Here is a 17110-nt window from a genome sequence, read left to right as displayed (position 1 = left end):
CGGCTGGCGGCGTAGCTTGGTGCGGCGCGCTCTTGGCTTGATGCTCCTCTCGGACCACCACAAGCGCAGCGCTGGCGGAGTATGGGGTGGTGGCAAGATAAAGTACTAGAGGCTCGAGAGGCCGTGGCGCCACCATCACCAGAGGGCTGGTCAGGTATCTCTTGAGGTCTTGGAAGGCTCGGTCAGCCTCCGGGGTCCACTCTAACGGGCCCTTCTTCTTCATCAGCTTGAAGAAGGGTAAGGCGCGCTCTCCCAGCTTGGAGATGAAGCGCCCCAACGCAGTCACCAGACCAGCCAGCTTTTGCATTTCCTTGAGGGTCTGCGGTGGGCTCATGTCCTCAATGGCCTTGATCTTCTCCGGGTTCACCTCGATCCCTCTGTGGGACACGAGGAATCCCAGCAGCTTTCTAGAAGGGACACCGAACACACACTTTTCCGGGTTAAGCCGCAAGTTCACATGGCGCAGGCTCTCGAAGGTCTCCTCCAGGTCTTGGATCAAGGTTCTCGCCTCCCGAGACTTCACCACAACGTCGTCGACGTAGGCCTCCATGTTTCTCCCGAGATGCCGCCCTAAGGCGATGTGCATCAGCCGCTGAAAGGTCGCACCCGCGTTGCGCAGTCCGAAGGGCATGCAGGTGTAGCAGTACACCCCACACGGGGTCGGGAAGGTTGTCTTCTCTACATCTTCCACCGCCATCTTGATTTGGTGATACCCTAAGAACGCATCCAGGAAGCACAGCAGGTCGCACTCGGCGGTGGAGTCGACGATCTGGTCGATGCGCGAGAGAGGGAACGGATCTTGAGGGCACGCCTTGTTGAGGTTGGTGAAGTCAACGCACATTCGCTCCTTCCCGCCTTTCTTCCACACCACGACGGGGTTCGCCAGCCATTCGGGGTACCTGACCTCACGAATGGCACCTGCCGCCTCCAACTTGCGGGTCTCTTGGACGATGAAGGCCTGCTTCTCCGTGGACTGCCGCCTTGCTCGCTGCTTCACAGGGCACACATTGGGGCATACCCGTAAGTGGTGCTGGATCACCTCTCTCGGGACCCCCACCAGCTGATTGGGCTCCCATGCGAATATATCCTTGTTCGCGCGAAAGAACTTCACCAATGCTTCCTCTTGGCTGGGGTTGAGGCCGGCACCTATGGTGAAGGTGGCTCCTGAGGAGCCGTCCTCGTCGACCGGCACCTGCTTGGTTTCTGCCTTGTCTTGGGTGAACAGCTGCTTCTTCTTGGTTGGCGTGGCCTCCTTGGCCTAGGGGGCGCCGACGGGCTGCGCCGCCGCAGCGGTCTTGAAGGCAAGTTTGAGCGCCGTCACGGCCTCCTTGGTGTCCCCTTTACGATGAGGACACCTTTGCTTCCAGGCATCTTCATGAGGTTGTAGGCTGGATGAGTCGCCACCATGAACTGGGCCAGAGCTGGGTACCCGAGGATGGCGTTGTACGGGAGGCCGATGCGGGCAATGTCGAAGTCGACCAGCTCGGTGCGGTAGTTGTCGCGCGTGTCGAAGGTGACGGGAAGGCGGATCTGCCCCAGGGGGCAGGCAGCGCTGCCACCAACTCCTGAGAAAGGCTTGCTGAGGCTGAGCCGCTCGAGCGGCACGCAAAGAAGGCTGAAGGCTTCCACGGAGAGCAAGTTGAGGCCAGAGCCGCCGTCGATGAGGGTCTTGGTGACGGCCACGTTGCAGATGGTGGGCGTGCAGAGCATCGGAAGCATGCCCGAGCCGATGGTGGTGACGGGGTGGTCTTCTGAGCTGAAGGTGAGGTCGGCCTCAGGCGCAGCCTAGCCCGGCGGAGGCCCCGAGCGCTTGGAAGCGGCACCGATCTAGCGGAGGAACGGCTTGATGTGGCAATCTGAAGGCGACGCTTGTGAGCCGCCTAGCAAGGCCGCGACCGCATGGTGCACCGATGCCATGTAGCGCGCAGTGAAGAGGTCGCGCAGCTCCTCCCAAGACGCCGCCGTGGATCCGGGAAGGTTGAGCAACCAGGCTCGCCGGCGAGGGCCATGGGAAGCCAGTTGGTCATGACCTTGTCATCACCCCCGGCCTCGAGCACAGCCTCCTCGTATCCCAGCAGGAAAGCTGACGGGTCCGCTGCGCCGTTGTAGCGTGGCGGCATCTCCGGCTTGAACTTGGGTGGCCACCGCACCCGCTGCAGGGCGGGGGCCAGGGCTCGGAGCCCTCTGGCCCCGTCGTCAATGCTGGCCATCGGAGTCGGTGGCAGGGCGCCTGCCATGTGGGCGAAGCGCGGTGGCGACGGAGCGCATATCGACGGAAGAGAAGCTACGGTGCACCCCTACCTGGCGCGCCAAATGTTGGATCACGGGTTCTAGCAAAACCCTCGAGGTTCGAACACTGGGGTGTGCGAAAAGATCTCCTCCCTATCGATCCACGCCCTAGCTCCCTAAGATCTCGCGAATGAACTCGACGAACTCACAAGACAAAGACACATGATTTATACTGGTTCGGGCCACCGTTGTGGTGTAATACCATACTCCAGTGTGGTGGTGGTGGATTGCCTCTTGGGCCGATGATGAACAGTACAAGGGGAAGAATAGCCTCCTGAGGTTGAGGTGTTCTTGTGCTCGGTGTGTGGCTAAGGATTAGGCGAGATGCCCCTGGATCAGATGCCTCTACTGTGGTGGCTAGTTCTACTTATATAGGCCCTGGTCCTCTCCCCAAATATTGAGCGGGAAGGGAGCCAACAACGGCCAATTTGAAAGGGGACAGCTAGTACAACTTATCCTGACAAAAGCGAGGTTTGCCTTGCCTTGATCTCTCCGCCCCTCGTGAGCCTGCCTGGCGAGGCAGCTCCTGAGGAGGTCTTGCGTCATCCGCCTCGTGAGGCTTGGCCCCTCGCGAGGGTCTTGGATGCCTTGTCGATGAAGATGGGTCGTACGGGCCTGCTAGCTCAGCCACGCCGTGGGCCGCAGGCAGGCAAGTCTGGGGACCCCCGTTCCCAGAACGCCGACAGGGGGTTGCGCGTGGATTTGATTCGGAACACTTGTCACGACCCTGCGAGATGGTTAGACAACCTGCGCCGAATGAATCTCTTGAGGCTCTCACATGAGAAGGCCAAACACCAACGACCCCAGGAGGTGACGTGAACGGGGCCAGCCCGCCAGACAGAGCTTAGTCATTGGGTTTATCGACGCTGCAGGGACGGACCCGAGCACAGACGCCGTGCCTAGTCTTCTCATGCGAAAATCCTAAAGAAAGACAACCGGCGCGCGGCTGCCGTGGTGACGAGGCACCGGGTCGCGCGCCCTGGCTCGTCCGCCCGTGATTTGCTCGTGCGAGAACAAGGCACAAAGGTCCATGGGAGGTGATGTACACGGGAGCTGGCCCGTGAGCCAGAGCTCAGCCTCTTGGGTTTAGCGACACTGCAGGGACGGACCCGAGCACAGACGTCGTGCCAGTCCTTAATCATGAGGTGGTCGTGGGTGGGTTTGCAAGGGCGCACGACGTTCATGGTGTCGAAGTACTGGACAGGCAGATAATAATCATAAAGCAACTCATGGGAGGAGGTAAAGCTAGTTCTGATAGATGCAAGAACGATACATGCCCAAGGACGGACCCACGCGGGCTAAGGATGATGCAGCCCGAGGAGCGCCCCCAACAAAGTACATCAAAGATGCAAAAGGATACACGTCGCAGGGACAGGCCCATGCGATCTAGGGATAATGTAGCCCGAGGGGCGCCCCCAACTGAATAAACCGGAAAATGTCACCTGGCACCGTTGCTAAAGAGATGCTGAAGTGGTTGAAGACGCGTGCTGAAGAAGTTGCTCCTCATGAGCCGCCTGGGTCCTGAACCTCTGGAGGCTCTGGAGGATCAGGGGGCTCATAAAGAACCGTCGCCATCTCCGCCAGGACCGCCTGGTGCCTGGCCTCCTGAGCCGCCAGAACGCTCCACAGGCGACGCTGGAAGGTAACAGCCGCGTTCGGCAGGCCAAAAGGCATGAAAACATAGCTATGAGGGAGGCCCTCACACCAACCAACGTGTGATGGCCAGAAGCACTCCTAAGACGCGGCCCTGTTGAGCCCTGGAATGTTGATGCAGACACGCAGCTCGTTGTCCTTGCCAGGACAAGGAGCCGTGCCAGGTGGTGGGCGGCGGTCACCGCGCGTGGCTCTCGCCTCCTGAAGCTCCTCGGTCATCTTGCTGATGAACTCCGGAGCACCTGGCATCCCGTGCCTTGTGCCCTCGTGAGGGATGCGTGCGATGAAGCATGCCTCCACGTGGTGCCCGAGCGCCTCCCTCGTGAAATTGGCTAAGTCAGAGGCCCTCCAGAAGAAAGCCTCGGAGCCTAGCCTGAGGAGGGCGTCGGGCGCGCCTCCCTATGTGAGAGAGGGAGGCGCCCCATCCATGGGCACAGGACCTGAGGTGGTGCCGCTCGAGACACCGCTCTCCTAAGGCTCTAGGCGGAGCAGCTGCTTCTTCTTCTTGGGGACAGCCTCAGGAGGGTAGAGGGTGCCTTCATTGTCTGGGTCCTCGACCGCCGCAGCCTGGTAGGCGTTCTGGAAAGTGCACACCGCGTCCTTCTCCTCATAGGCGATCGTGATGATGTCGCGATTCCCTGGCATCTTGAGGACATTGTAACCATGATGAGTCACCGCCATGAACTTGGCCAGGGCTGGATACCCAAGTATGGCATTGTACGGTAGGTGGATGTGGGCGACGTCGAAGTCGATGAGCTCGATGCGGTAGTTGTCGCACTGGCCGAAGGTGATAGGGAAGCAGATCTGCCCTATCGGGGTGGTGGAACCGTCGGTCACTCCTGAGAAGGGCTTGGTGGGTTGCAGCTGGTCGTAGGGTACTTGAAGTTGGTCGAACGTCTCGATGGAAAGAACATTGAGCCCCGCACCGCCATCGATGAGGATCTTGGTGACAAGGACATTGCTGATGAGGGGTGAGCAAAGCATTGGGAGGGCGCTGGCAGTTGCCGCGCACTTGAGCTGGTCGGACGAGCTGAAGGTGGTGGTGCTCTTAGACCACCTGGGCGGACGCGTGGCCTCGATCCTGGGGAGGGCCACGTTCACCTCACGGGCAAACTGCTTGAAGATACGCTGAGAGGCTGGGTCCTGAGCGCTGCCCAAGATGCAAGCGATGGTGCGTGGCTCCTGGAAGCCCCCAGCCCCCTCGTCCTGGTGGTGGTTGTCGTTCCTTCTTGGTGGTGGTGGCAGCGGAGGAAGGCCAGCGTTGCCCTGAGGATGGTCCTCACAAGGATGATCTCTCCAGGCGCCCTCGCGAGGCTGGCCTTGCCAGGGGTCCTCACGAGGTTGGTCGCGCCACTCCTGGCGGGGGCCGTGGTCGTCCCAGCGTCCTCCACTTTGACCTCCTCCACTGTCGTAGCCTCGATCGTTGCGCTCGGGGCGAGGAAGACACAGAACGGACGGCTGCCCTTGGACGACTCTGGGTGGTCGCAGCCGTGCTTCATCTCTGGTTCAGCCACGAGCAAGGCCGCCCCCTTGCGCTTCACGTCCTTGGCCTTGGCCTTCTTGTCTTCTAGGTCGGTTGTTGGGAGCTCGAGGAGGGAGAGGCATCCTCCGTCAGCTCTCGCGCACTTGGTCACCATGCTGAACATCTCCGGAGCCGTGCACAGGTCCTCGTGTACGGCGAGCTCCTCCTTCATCTTGACATTGCAGACGCCATCGGAGAATGTCGAGATGATGGCCTCGTCCGAAACCTGGGGGATCTTGAGGCGAACGATGTTGAAGTGCTAGATGTACTTCTGCAGGGTTTCCCCTGGCTGCTGCTTGATGCGCCGCAGCTCACCCGCGGTAGGCGGGCGGTCGCGAGTGCCCTGGAAGTTGGCGACAAAACACTCGCGCATCTCACCCCAGGAGGAGATCGATCCCACGGGCAGGTTCAGGAGCCACGAGCGGACGCCATCCTTGAGAGCCATGGGAAACTAGTTCGCCATGACCTTCTCGTCGCCGTTGGCCACCTGGATGCTCAGCTCATACAGCTGCAGGAACTCTGCAGGGTCGGGGGTGCCGTCGTAGCGCGGAGGCAGGACGGGCTTGAACTTCCCCGGCCAGACGACGCTGTGTAGCTCGAGAGTGAAGGTTCGGCAGCCCGCGGTGGTCACGGGAGCCTGGCGTGGAGGTGGAGCCTGATCTTGGTGCTCACGTGCCACCACCGCAAGCGGCGCGCGGTCTTGACGCGATGGTGCAGGGAGCATGGAGCGTCTTCTTGTGGCCGCTGGACCTCCTGGCAGCTCTCTTCTTCACGCGCGGGCGCCCTGCACGGCGGGTCATGACGTGGGGCCGCGCGCCTTGGACCGAGGGCGACGTCTTGACGGGGAGGTGGCGGAGGCGCTCCATGGGCTACGTCACCCCCGGCAGGCGGCGGGCGAGGTAGCGAGAGGGACAGTGCGGGCGAGCCCCCAGCCGCGCTGACAAGCTCGGCGATACGGTCCAGCCAGTCCTCGTAGAAGTCATCGACAGGGCGGTAGTGCAAGAGCTCGCGCGCCATGAGCAGCGCAGCTTGCACGTCTCCCGCCCTGTGATGAGTGTGAGACGATGAGACAGCTGGAGTCAGTGACGGGGTGGCGGTGCGCCCATCACGCCGCACAGAGGGGTGCAGTGACGAAGCTTGCTGCTCGTGCCCCGCCGGGCCGCTGGCGGTGTTAGCAGGAGGCGATGGAGAACGACGGGGAGGCCTGCCGACGGGCGCAGTCTAGGCGACGTGAGCGGAGAGGACTGGCCGATGCTCAGCACGGGCTCGACGAGCGTCAGCCATGGAAATGGTGGAGCGGTGGCGGGTCGACCGACGGAAGAGAGGCTGCGACGCACCTACCTGGCGCAGCAAATGTCGGATTCGGGGTTCCGCGGACCCTTGAGAGGTTCGAACTCTGGGGTGCGTACGAAGGACTCATCTTCCCAAGTCCGCCTGCTCAATGATTCCACGGCCTAGCTCGACAAACCCAAGAGACAGAGACGCAGCAGTTTATCCTGGTTCGGGCCACCTTGCGGTGTAATACCCTACTCCAGCTTTGTGGTGGATTGCGTCGATGGGCTGAGGATGAACTAGTACAGTGGTGGAACAGCCTCAGGAGGAGAGGTGTTCTTGTGCTTGATGAGCTGGTGAGCTGGTCAGGTTGGAATGGATCGGATCCCCCTCCATGGTGGTGGCTAAGTCCTATTTATAGTGGCCTTGGTCCTCTTCCCAAATGAAGGCGGGAAGGGATCCCACAACAACCAAATTCGAAGGGAGACAACTAGTACAAGCTATCCTGACAAAAGTAGTCTTCGCCTGCAAAAGGCTCTGGTGGTGACGCTGCGGTGGGCTCCGTGATGACCTCTGTCTCGTCGTCCTGGCGGTCTTGGTCTTGTTGCACCGATATGGAAACCTTTGCTTGATTCCTCGGGTCCCCGCGCCTGCGCTTGCCCCCTTTGCACCAAAGAGGAAATTGGTACACTGCGTCCGATGGCGCCCGCCTGGCCTTGGTCGTCATGGCTCACGTCATATGAACCTCACGAGGTGCACCTTGCATAGATATCTCCGCTCCTCGGGAGCCAGCCTAGTGAGGCCGCTCCCTAGGGAGATATTGGTGTTGTCCGCCTCGTGAGGCTTGACCCCTTGCGAGGGTCTTGGGTAGTTGTTGCTGAAGCTGGGCCATACCAGGCCGTTGATGGAGCCATGCTCGTGGGCCGCAGGTAGGCAAGTCTGGGTACCCCCGTTCCCAGGACGCCGACATCGGCTTAGTCAACAAACGATTGCACCAGCCTTGACCGTTGGATTGACATTCAACGTCTATTGTGATTCTTCAGTCTCTTCTTCCTCGAGCCACCAAAGCCAAACCAGCGCCGGCGGGACCACCTGCTCCCGCCTCCCACGGTTGGCTATGCTGCAAATGATCTTGCTAACACACGTGTAGTTGCAACTACACACACACACATACAAACGAGATCTCTTTTTCTTGCATATTCATAGTTTGAGATTGCTAGCGAGGCCTGCCGCCTGGTAAAATGTACCAGAAAATCAAACCTTAGGGTACAATCGTGATTTCTTACTGTGGAAAAAAATTGGAGGCGAAACGATGAACTCATATTTTCATTCGAACAAAAATATGATGTTAGGTAATGTAAATGTTTTCAAATAGCACACGGTTCATTCACGAAAGCCGTGTGTCCACTAAACCGTGGACGATGCGCCCCCGCCCCCTCTGCCACGCGCGCGATTTGAGTCGCGCATTCTGATTGGCCAGAACCCAAACCCCACGGTTCGTACGTCTGCATCGTTGGATTCTCCTTGATCGAACAACGATCCTCATCCCTTTAGACAGCATATGTAAATGTTTTCAAATAGCCCCTCCCAAAAAAATGTTTTCAAATAGCACACGGTTCACACACGAAAGCCGTGTGCCTACCAAACCGTGGTCGATGCCCCCCCTTTGCTGCACGCGCGATCTGAGTCGTGCGTTCTGATTGGCCAGAACCCAAACCCCACGGATCGTACGTCCGCACCGTTGGATGCTCCCAGATAGAACAGCAATCCTCAGCCCTTTCGACAGGAAATGCAGCCCGGCTAGGAATTGATTTATATGCCAAAATGCACGGTAAAAGCCAAAAAATGTCTTACATATAGCACACGAGACCTGAAATGCGCCAGCAAATCAAACCCGTGTATAATTGTGATTGCTTTGTGGGAAAAATTTACAGGTGAAACAATGAACTCATGTCTTCGTTTCAAAATTAGTATGTCTTCATTTCAAACGAAATTATTCTGTTTGTGCACACGAGCGCTTAGAGGCAACCGTTTGCATAGGCCTTTTCGCGTGCGCGGCAACCGAGGATATTTTTCACCCTTTTCACCTAGGCCGCCAACACCCGGAGTCCCCAACACCCCCCACCATCCGCTCGCATTTCACTCAACTAGTCCACCCAATCTCCATCGCTAGCTCCCCCCTCCCCCAGATCCACAGCAAAACCCTCTCCCGCGCCGTCGTGGTCACCCTGGCCGTGTGCCCGCACTTCGGCATCAAGCCTACCTCCACTGCCGTTCCCAACACACGGCGGCCCACGCCTCACCGTCTTCGTTTCCTCGCCAGCCACCCTCGAGCATATCGATGCAGTAACCCTCGCCTCTCCTGTGGTCCGGTCGGGTTTGAATTAAGAAGCCTGTTAGTTACTACTGTCCATCACGGTGAGGCATATTTCCTCGCAATCCCTCTTCCAATTTCATTCTGTATGTTCCCAAATTGGCTATAAAATAACAGAGAGCTTATATATGTTCATTATCTACCTTCCTTACTACATATAAGCTCTATTTGTTCCAATAAGTTACTGCCTATTTACAGATCGCGGGCGCCCGAGTCACACAAACTTAACAAATTAGCCGTACATTTTCTAAATTATTGCATGGAATGTTTAGAAAGCTTGATACCAAGTTGTTAATTTTATGCTTATCCTCCTTTCCTGAGTTTCGCATGTGTTCTCTGTAGATGCCGAGTAGCAGCGACAGCACTCATGCTTCAGGCGATGTATCTCATCTGATTCGGACAACCCTAGGTCTTCAGCAGATTGTGAGGGATCAAGTAATCTTGAATGGGATAGAGTGGTAGCAATTACCCTTCCAGTCCGGACACGGAGGAACGCTCCAAGCAAACCCACACACCAGCCTAAAGGTGTATATGCAGTAACCGAGATTGATTTAAAGTCTTGGGCTCCAACTAAACCAGATAAAGCATGCACGAGGTTCAGGAGTGTGTGTGGATTTGTTGGCAGGGCAAGACTCAACATTAATCTGCCAGGGTTTCGGAAGGCCGACACAGAAACATGGCGAAGGATAGTCCGGGAGATCATGGATCACTTCAACGTTCCAGAGCAGTGGAGAATGCAGGTGGAACACGCTGCACTGAAGAAGGCTAGGGATGCTTGGAGTAACTGGAAGCACGTGGTGTACAAGAAGTACTTGAGTGAAGGCAAGGACCCAATCCCCGCATACCCCCAAATGACAAAGGCAGAGTGGGCAGAATTCTAAAAGGGTCAGTGCAACTAAAGAGTTTGCTGAGAAGAGTTTCAATCAATCAGAACTTCAGAAGAAGAACATACACCCCCACCGTATGGGTGTGGCAGGATACTACGGCATGAAACTGATATGGGAACAGGAGGACAAAGAAGCAGTAGCGGCAGGTGGGAATCCGGCCTTTAGTGAAATCAGGGGCGAATGCACCAGAGACTACTTGCGGGCACGTGCAAAGAGGCATGATGATGAAACTTATTACTTTGAAAACTCACGTGACGCCAAACTTTATGAAGTGATGTTAGAGGCTTCCAAGATCCCTGGAAGGTTCTATAGGAACTCAGTGCCATGTGACATTTTGTCCATTGCTCTGGAAACAAAAGAGCCCCCTGGCCATGCAAGGGGTATAGGTGTTAATGTCGCGCACAAGAGGGCTTTCACACTCAGCAAAGAAGAGAGGCTCAACATGAAAAATGCGAGGAGTGAAATGAAGCAGAATGCATTGTATGAAAGGTTGAGGAAGGAGATTTATCCGGCTGTTCGAAAGGATGTTGAGGAGTCAATGATGATGCGGAAGAGTCTAACACTGACAGATAGCCAGCAAATGGGAGGGGAGGCGGGCATGGAGGACGCTGCTTATTGCGCGACAACACTGCACAAGAGTAGCTCTGCATTAGCTGACCCCAGCGACACTGAGACTGCAGCTGCTCGTGATGATGCTATATCTGATCTACCTGGAATGAAAGACAGACTAAAGGGCGTTCTTACACATTATGAAGGTACATTAAAATGTGCAACAACCTAGGTTTGCCCACCCTTCTTGGAAGATGGCCTCTTCTTGGACAATGTTCCATTGAAGCCGGGTTGTGTGAAGTGCTACATGACTGAAGTAAAGCCTGGATTCAATGAATTTGCCTTGAAGAATGTCCTAGGAGACTTTGATGAGCAAAGGACCTTGGGAGAAACACTGTTACATCACATCCAATGGCCACAAAAGGAAATAGAGTTCATTGATGAGATCCCTGAAGACCCGCCAAGAGCAACCACTGTCGCCCCTCAACCCGTGACGCTCTCCTTTGCACAGCAGCTCTCGCGGGCTGATGCATCAACCTGTGATCAGCCGGCCTGACTTTGTGGCGTACTGGCCATGTCATCCTCCGCCCCAAAGCAGCCACTGGCAAGGCCTACAACTGCTGAAGACGCACCACCGGTTCAGATGCCGGCCGCTGAAGCAGCGGGGGGAGACCCAGCTGCAGCACATGCTCAGTAGACAACCTGGTGGAACAGACTGCTAAGCAGTCTGATGCTTCGGAACCGCCTGCTAAGCAGTCTGTAGGTCCAGAACCGACTACTCATTAGTCCGTCGGTCCGCAGTCGCGTGATAAGCATACCAATGCATCAGCACTTCCTGCTCAGCAAACCAACGCGTTGGCACGGCCTCCTGAGCACACCGACAAGTTGGCACCACGTGCGCAGAAACCCGACATAGCTTCAACGCATGGTCAGTAGTCCGATGCCTCTGCTCCTACAACCCAGCAGTCCGTCACAGCAGCACCGCCAGCTCAGCGGTCCGGCATAGATAAACCGTCTACTAAGCAGTCCGTGCAAGATTCATCATCTGCTCGGTAGTCTACCTTGCTGGCAACCAGACATTCTGCCAGAAATGCTTCAAGTACCAAGAAGGAAGTGGCCAAAATGGCTACACCCACGGCCACGAGGAAGCACAGTGGGAGAGTGAAGATGTCGGGAAGCAGCGGCATCCTCACCGTGGCCGGAGACACCAAGGAGGCTCTGACGGACCTCAAGCTCGCCTTCAGGGCCGCCGCCGCGGCGCGCCCAGCCGACGAAGCCGCCCCGGGGGCTAAGGGGGCCGCACCGGCGAAAAAGAAGCAGTTGTTCACTCAGGATCGGGCCGAAACGAAGCAAGTGCCGGTCGAGGAGGATGGATCCTCGGGAGCCACCTTCAACATAGGCGCCAACCTCGACCCAGACCAAGAGGAGGCGTTGGTGAAGTTCCTGCGCGCAAACAAGGAGGTATTCGCCTGGGAGCCCAAGTAGCTGGTAGGGGTCCCCAGGAGGTAATCGAACATCACTTAAGGGTGTGCCCCAATGTGCGCCATGTGAAGCAGAAGGCGCGGCGACAGTCCACGGAGAAGCAGTCCTTCATCGTCCAGGAAACTCGCAAACTAGAAGCGGCAGGCGTTATTCGCGAGGTCCGGTACCCGGAATGGCTGCCGAACCCTGTCGTCGTGCCCAAGAGAGGCGGGAAGGAACGCATGTGTGTCGACTTCACCAACCTCAACAAAGCCTGCCCCCAAGACCCGTTCCTGCTCCCGCGCATCGACCAGATCGTCGACTCCACCGCCGAGTGCGACCTGCTATGTTTCCTGGATGCATTCTCGGGTTACTACCAGATCAAGATGGCAGTGGAGTACGTGGAGAAGACGACCTTCTTAACCCCGTGCGGGGTATACTGCTATGCCTGCATGCCGTTTGGGCTACGCAACGCTGGGGCGACCTTCCAACGGCTGACGCACATCGCCCTGGGCCAGCAGCTAGGGAGAAACGCTGAAGCCTACGTCGATGACATCGTGGTAAAATCTCGGGAGGCAAGAACCCTCATCCATGACCTGGAGGAGACTTTCACCAGCCTGCGCCAGGTGGACCTGCGGCTCAACCCGGAGAAGTGTGTGTTTGGTGTCCCCTCCGGCAAGCTACTGGGCTTCCTCGTGTCGCACAGGGGGGTCCAGGCCAACCCGGAGAAGGTCAAGGCAATAGAAGACATGAGCCCGCCGCAAATTCTCAAGGAAATGCAGACGCTCACGGGCTGCGTGACCTCGCTAGGGAGCTTCATCTCCAAGCTGGGGGAGTGCCGCCCTGCCGTTCTTCAAGCTGATGAAGAAGAAGGGCCCATTTGAATGGACCCCAGAGGCCGACCTGGCATTTCAAGACCTCAAGAGATACTTGACCAGCCCTCCGGTGATGGTAGCGCCTCGTCCCCTCGAGCCCTGGTGCTCTACCTGGCCGCCATGCCCCACTCAGCCAGCGCGGCGTTGGTGGCTGTCCGGGAGGAGCACCAGGCCAAGAGCACGCCGTGTAATGCCGCACCTCCATCCGGGACGGTGCGACGCCAAGATGGCGCCACTAAAGCCACGACGACGCCCGCGGATGATCAGGCCCCATAAGACGGCGTTTCTGGGCCTGCGGAGGCCCTGATGAGTGACCAAGCTCCAGAAGCCCCCTCACCTCAGGAGGCGCCACAACCTCCGGGGGCGACAGGCTCCATCGATGCTCCCGTCCTCGTTGAGCACCCGGTATACTTTGTCAGCACCCGGTATAACTAGTACAAGCTATCCTGACAAAAGGTGGTCTTCGCCTGCCAAAGGTTCTGGTGGTGAGGCCGCCATGGGCTCCATGGTGACCTCCATCCTGCCGTCCTGCTGGTCTTGGTCTTGTAGCACTGATATGGAAACCTTTGCCTGATGCCTCAGAACTCCTCGCCTGCACTTGCCCCTTTAGCACCAAAGGGGAAACAGGTACTCTGCGCTCGCTGGCGCACGCCTGACCTTGGTCATCATGGCTCATGTTGTTGGGGAACGTAGTAATTTCAAAAAAATTCCTACGAACATGCAAGATCATGGTGATGCATAGCAACGAGAGGGGAGAGTGTTGTCCACGTACCCTCGTAGACCGAAAGCGGAAGCGTTAACACAACGCGGTTGATGTAGTCGTACGTCTTCACGATCCGACCGATCAAGTACCGAACGTACGACACCTCCGAGTTCAGCACACGTTCAGCTCGATGACGTCCCTCGAACTCCGATCCAGCCGAGTGTTGAGGGAGAGTTTCGTCAGCACGACGGCGTGGTGACGATGATGATGTTCTACCGACGCAGGGCTTCGCCTAAGCACCGCTACGATATTATCGAGGTGTAATATGGTTGAGGGGGGCACCGCACACGGCTAAGAGATCAATAGATCAATTGTTGTGTCTATGGGGTGCCCCCTGCCCCCGTATATAAAGGAGCAAGGGGGAGGCCGGCCGGCCCTTGTTGGCGCGCCAAGAGGAGGAGTCCTCCTCCTAGTAGGAGTAGGACTCCCCTCTTTCCTACTCCTACTAGGAGCGGGAAAGGAAGGGGGAGAGGGAGAAGGAAAGGGGGGCGCCGCCCCCCCTCTCCTAGTCCAATTCGGACCAGAGGGGGAGGGGGGGCGCGGCCCCTCCTGGCTGCCCCTCTCTCTCTCCACTAAGGCCCATAAGGCCCATTACTTCTCCCGGGGGGTTCCGGTAATCCTCCGGCACTCCGGTTTTCTCCGAAATCATTTCCGGTGTCCGAATATAGTCGTCCAATATATTTATGTCTCGACCATTTCAAGACTCCTCGTCATGTCCGTGATCAAATCCGGGACTCCGAACAACCTTCGGTACATCAAAACATATAAACTCATAATATAACTGTCATCGTAACGTTAAGCGTGCGGACCCTACGGGTTCGAGAACTATGTAGACATGACCGAGACACGTCTCCGGTCAATAACCAATAGCGGAACCTGGATGCTCATATTGGCTCCCACATATTCTACGAAGATCTTTATCGGTCAGACCGCATAACAACATACGTTGTTCCCTTTGTCATCGGTATGTTACTTGTCCGAGATTCGATCGTCGGTATCTCAATACCTAGTTCAATCTCGTTACCGGCAAGTCTCTTTACTCATTCCGTAATACATCATCTTGCAACAAACTCTTTAGTTGCAACACTACTAGGAAAAGGCCTACTAATGGCGCACCTAATTTGGCCATTAATGGTGCATTAGTGGTGCGCCATTAGTGCCACGCCATTAGTATATTTTACTAATGGCGCACCACTGGTGCGCCATTAGTATTTGGTATACTAATGGCGCACCCCAGATGCGCCATTAGTATATACAACAGTGCGCCATTAGTATGCCTCCCAGGGGGCCATCTATACCCAGGTGCTTTGGCATACTAATGGCGCACAACAACAGGATGCGCCATTAGTAACTTCGGCATACTAATGGCGCACTGTTTAGTGATGCGCCATTAGTATCCTTTGCTATTTTTGAATTTGGATCTGGATCGCGATTTTTTTGCCCATTTTTTGCTCGTGTTTTTGGCTCATTTTTTTGCACGATATTATTTCAAATTTTGTTCCTGTTTTTGGATCTTGTACGTTCTTTTGCCGTGTTCTTTTGCCGGAGAGGAGTTTGCCGGAGAGGAGGAGGAGGAGGTCGCCGGAGAGGTGCTCGCCTACATCGCCGGAGAGGAGGAGGAGGTCGCCGGAGAGGTGCTCGCCTACATCGCCGGAGAGGAGGAGGAGGTCGCCGGAGAGGAGTTCACCGGAGCATCGGAGAGGAGGAAGGAGAAACCATGAGGGGAGCTCACCGAAGAGGAGGGAGGAGGAGCTCACCGAAGAGGAGGGAGGAGGAGCTCACCGGAGAGGAGGGAGTAGGAGCTCACCGGAGAGGAGGGAGGAGGAGCTCACCGGAGAGGAGGGAGGAGGAGCTCACCGGAGAGGAGGGAGGAGGAGCTCACCGGAGAGGAGGGAGGAGGAGCTCACCAGAGAGGAGGGAGGAGGAGCTCACCGGAGAGGAGGGAGAAGGAGATGAAGTGGAGGAGAGGTGGAGTGGAGGAGAAGAATGAAGAGGTAAGGAGGAGAGGACACGCCCAGCCATATATACGGCATAGTAATGGCGCACCGTGGGCAGGTGCGCCATTACTATTTTTTTTATTTTTTTTATTTTTTTTGAATTTTGAAGGCGGGAAGATACTAATGGCGCACCATGGGCAGGTGCGCCATTAGTAACTTTTTTTTATTTGTTTGATTTATTTTGAATTTTGAAGGCGGGAAGATACTAATGGCGCACCATGGGCAGGTGCGCCATTAGTAACTTTTTTTATTTTTTTAATTTATTTTGAATTTTGAAGGCGGGAAGATAGTAATGGCGCACCATGGGCAGGTGCGCCATTAGTAAGTTTGATTTTTTTTGATTTTTTTTTTGCCTCTCCAGATCTTAAAAGCCTCGTATCTTTTTTTCTGTTAGGTTTTTGAGGATTTTGAAAATGTTTAACGGGGTTCCCCCCCGTTAAATTCGGATGTAACTTTTCGAGTAGATGATTTTTCATATAAAAAAACTTTTTCATCCGAGTTCGTATGCAAAAGTTATGCCCATTTTAAGAAATTCCAGAGAGATTTTGCAAATAAAGTCGAAATTCATATTTGTTAATTTTCCCAACAACTAGACCACATATCACATGGGAAACTTATTTTATTTTATTTTTTTGACATTTCCATCATTTTCTTTTATTTTTTTTAAAACTGAAAAGGCGGTCCACAGGGGGGGTGCATTCGGTGGAATGGGCCAAGTTACTAATGGCGCACCGTGGGGGTGGTGCGCCATTAGTAGTTCACCTAGTAATGGCGCACCTCCCCAACCGTGCGCCATTAGTAGTTTTTCAAAAAAAATTGAAACAAACAAAAATTGTAACAAAATTACTAATGGCGCACCTGTGGGTGGTGCGCCTTTAGTAGTTCAACTAGTAATGGCGCACCGTGGGAGTGGTGCGCCATTAGTAGTTGAACTACTAATGGCGCACCACTCACAGGTGCGCCATTAGTAGTTTAAAAAATAAAAAATAAAAATTGGAAAAAAAATTTGAAACATAATTACTAATGGCGCACCGTGGGCTGGTGCGCCATTACTAGTTGAACTACTAATGGCGCACCACATCCACGGTGCGCCATTAGTAAAAAATTTCCAAACTACTAATGGCGCACCGTGGGATGGTGCGCCATTAGTATTTTCACACTAATGGCGCACCGACACATGGTGCGCCATTAGTATTTAGTAATGGCGCACCACATGTACAGTGCGCCATTAGTGGCCATTCCATCTATAGCCCTTTTCCTAGTAGTGCAATGCTTGCAAGGCTTAAGTGATGTGCATTACCGAGAGGGCCCAGAGATACCTCTCCGACAATCGGAGTGACAAATCCTAATCTCGAAATACGCCAACCCAACAAGTACCTTCGGAGACACCTGTAGAGCACCTTTATAATCACCCAGTTACGTTGTGACGTTTGGTAGCACACAAAGTGTTCCTCCGGTAAACGGGAGT

This window comes from Aegilops tauschii, chromosome 2, assembly GCF_002575655.3.
Source record: "Aegilops tauschii subsp. strangulata cultivar AL8/78 chromosome 2, Aet v6.0, whole genome shotgun sequence".
Classification (NCBI taxonomy): domain Eukaryota; kingdom Viridiplantae; phylum Streptophyta; class Magnoliopsida; order Poales; family Poaceae; genus Aegilops; species Aegilops tauschii.
This window is presented reverse-complemented; position numbering follows the sequence as displayed.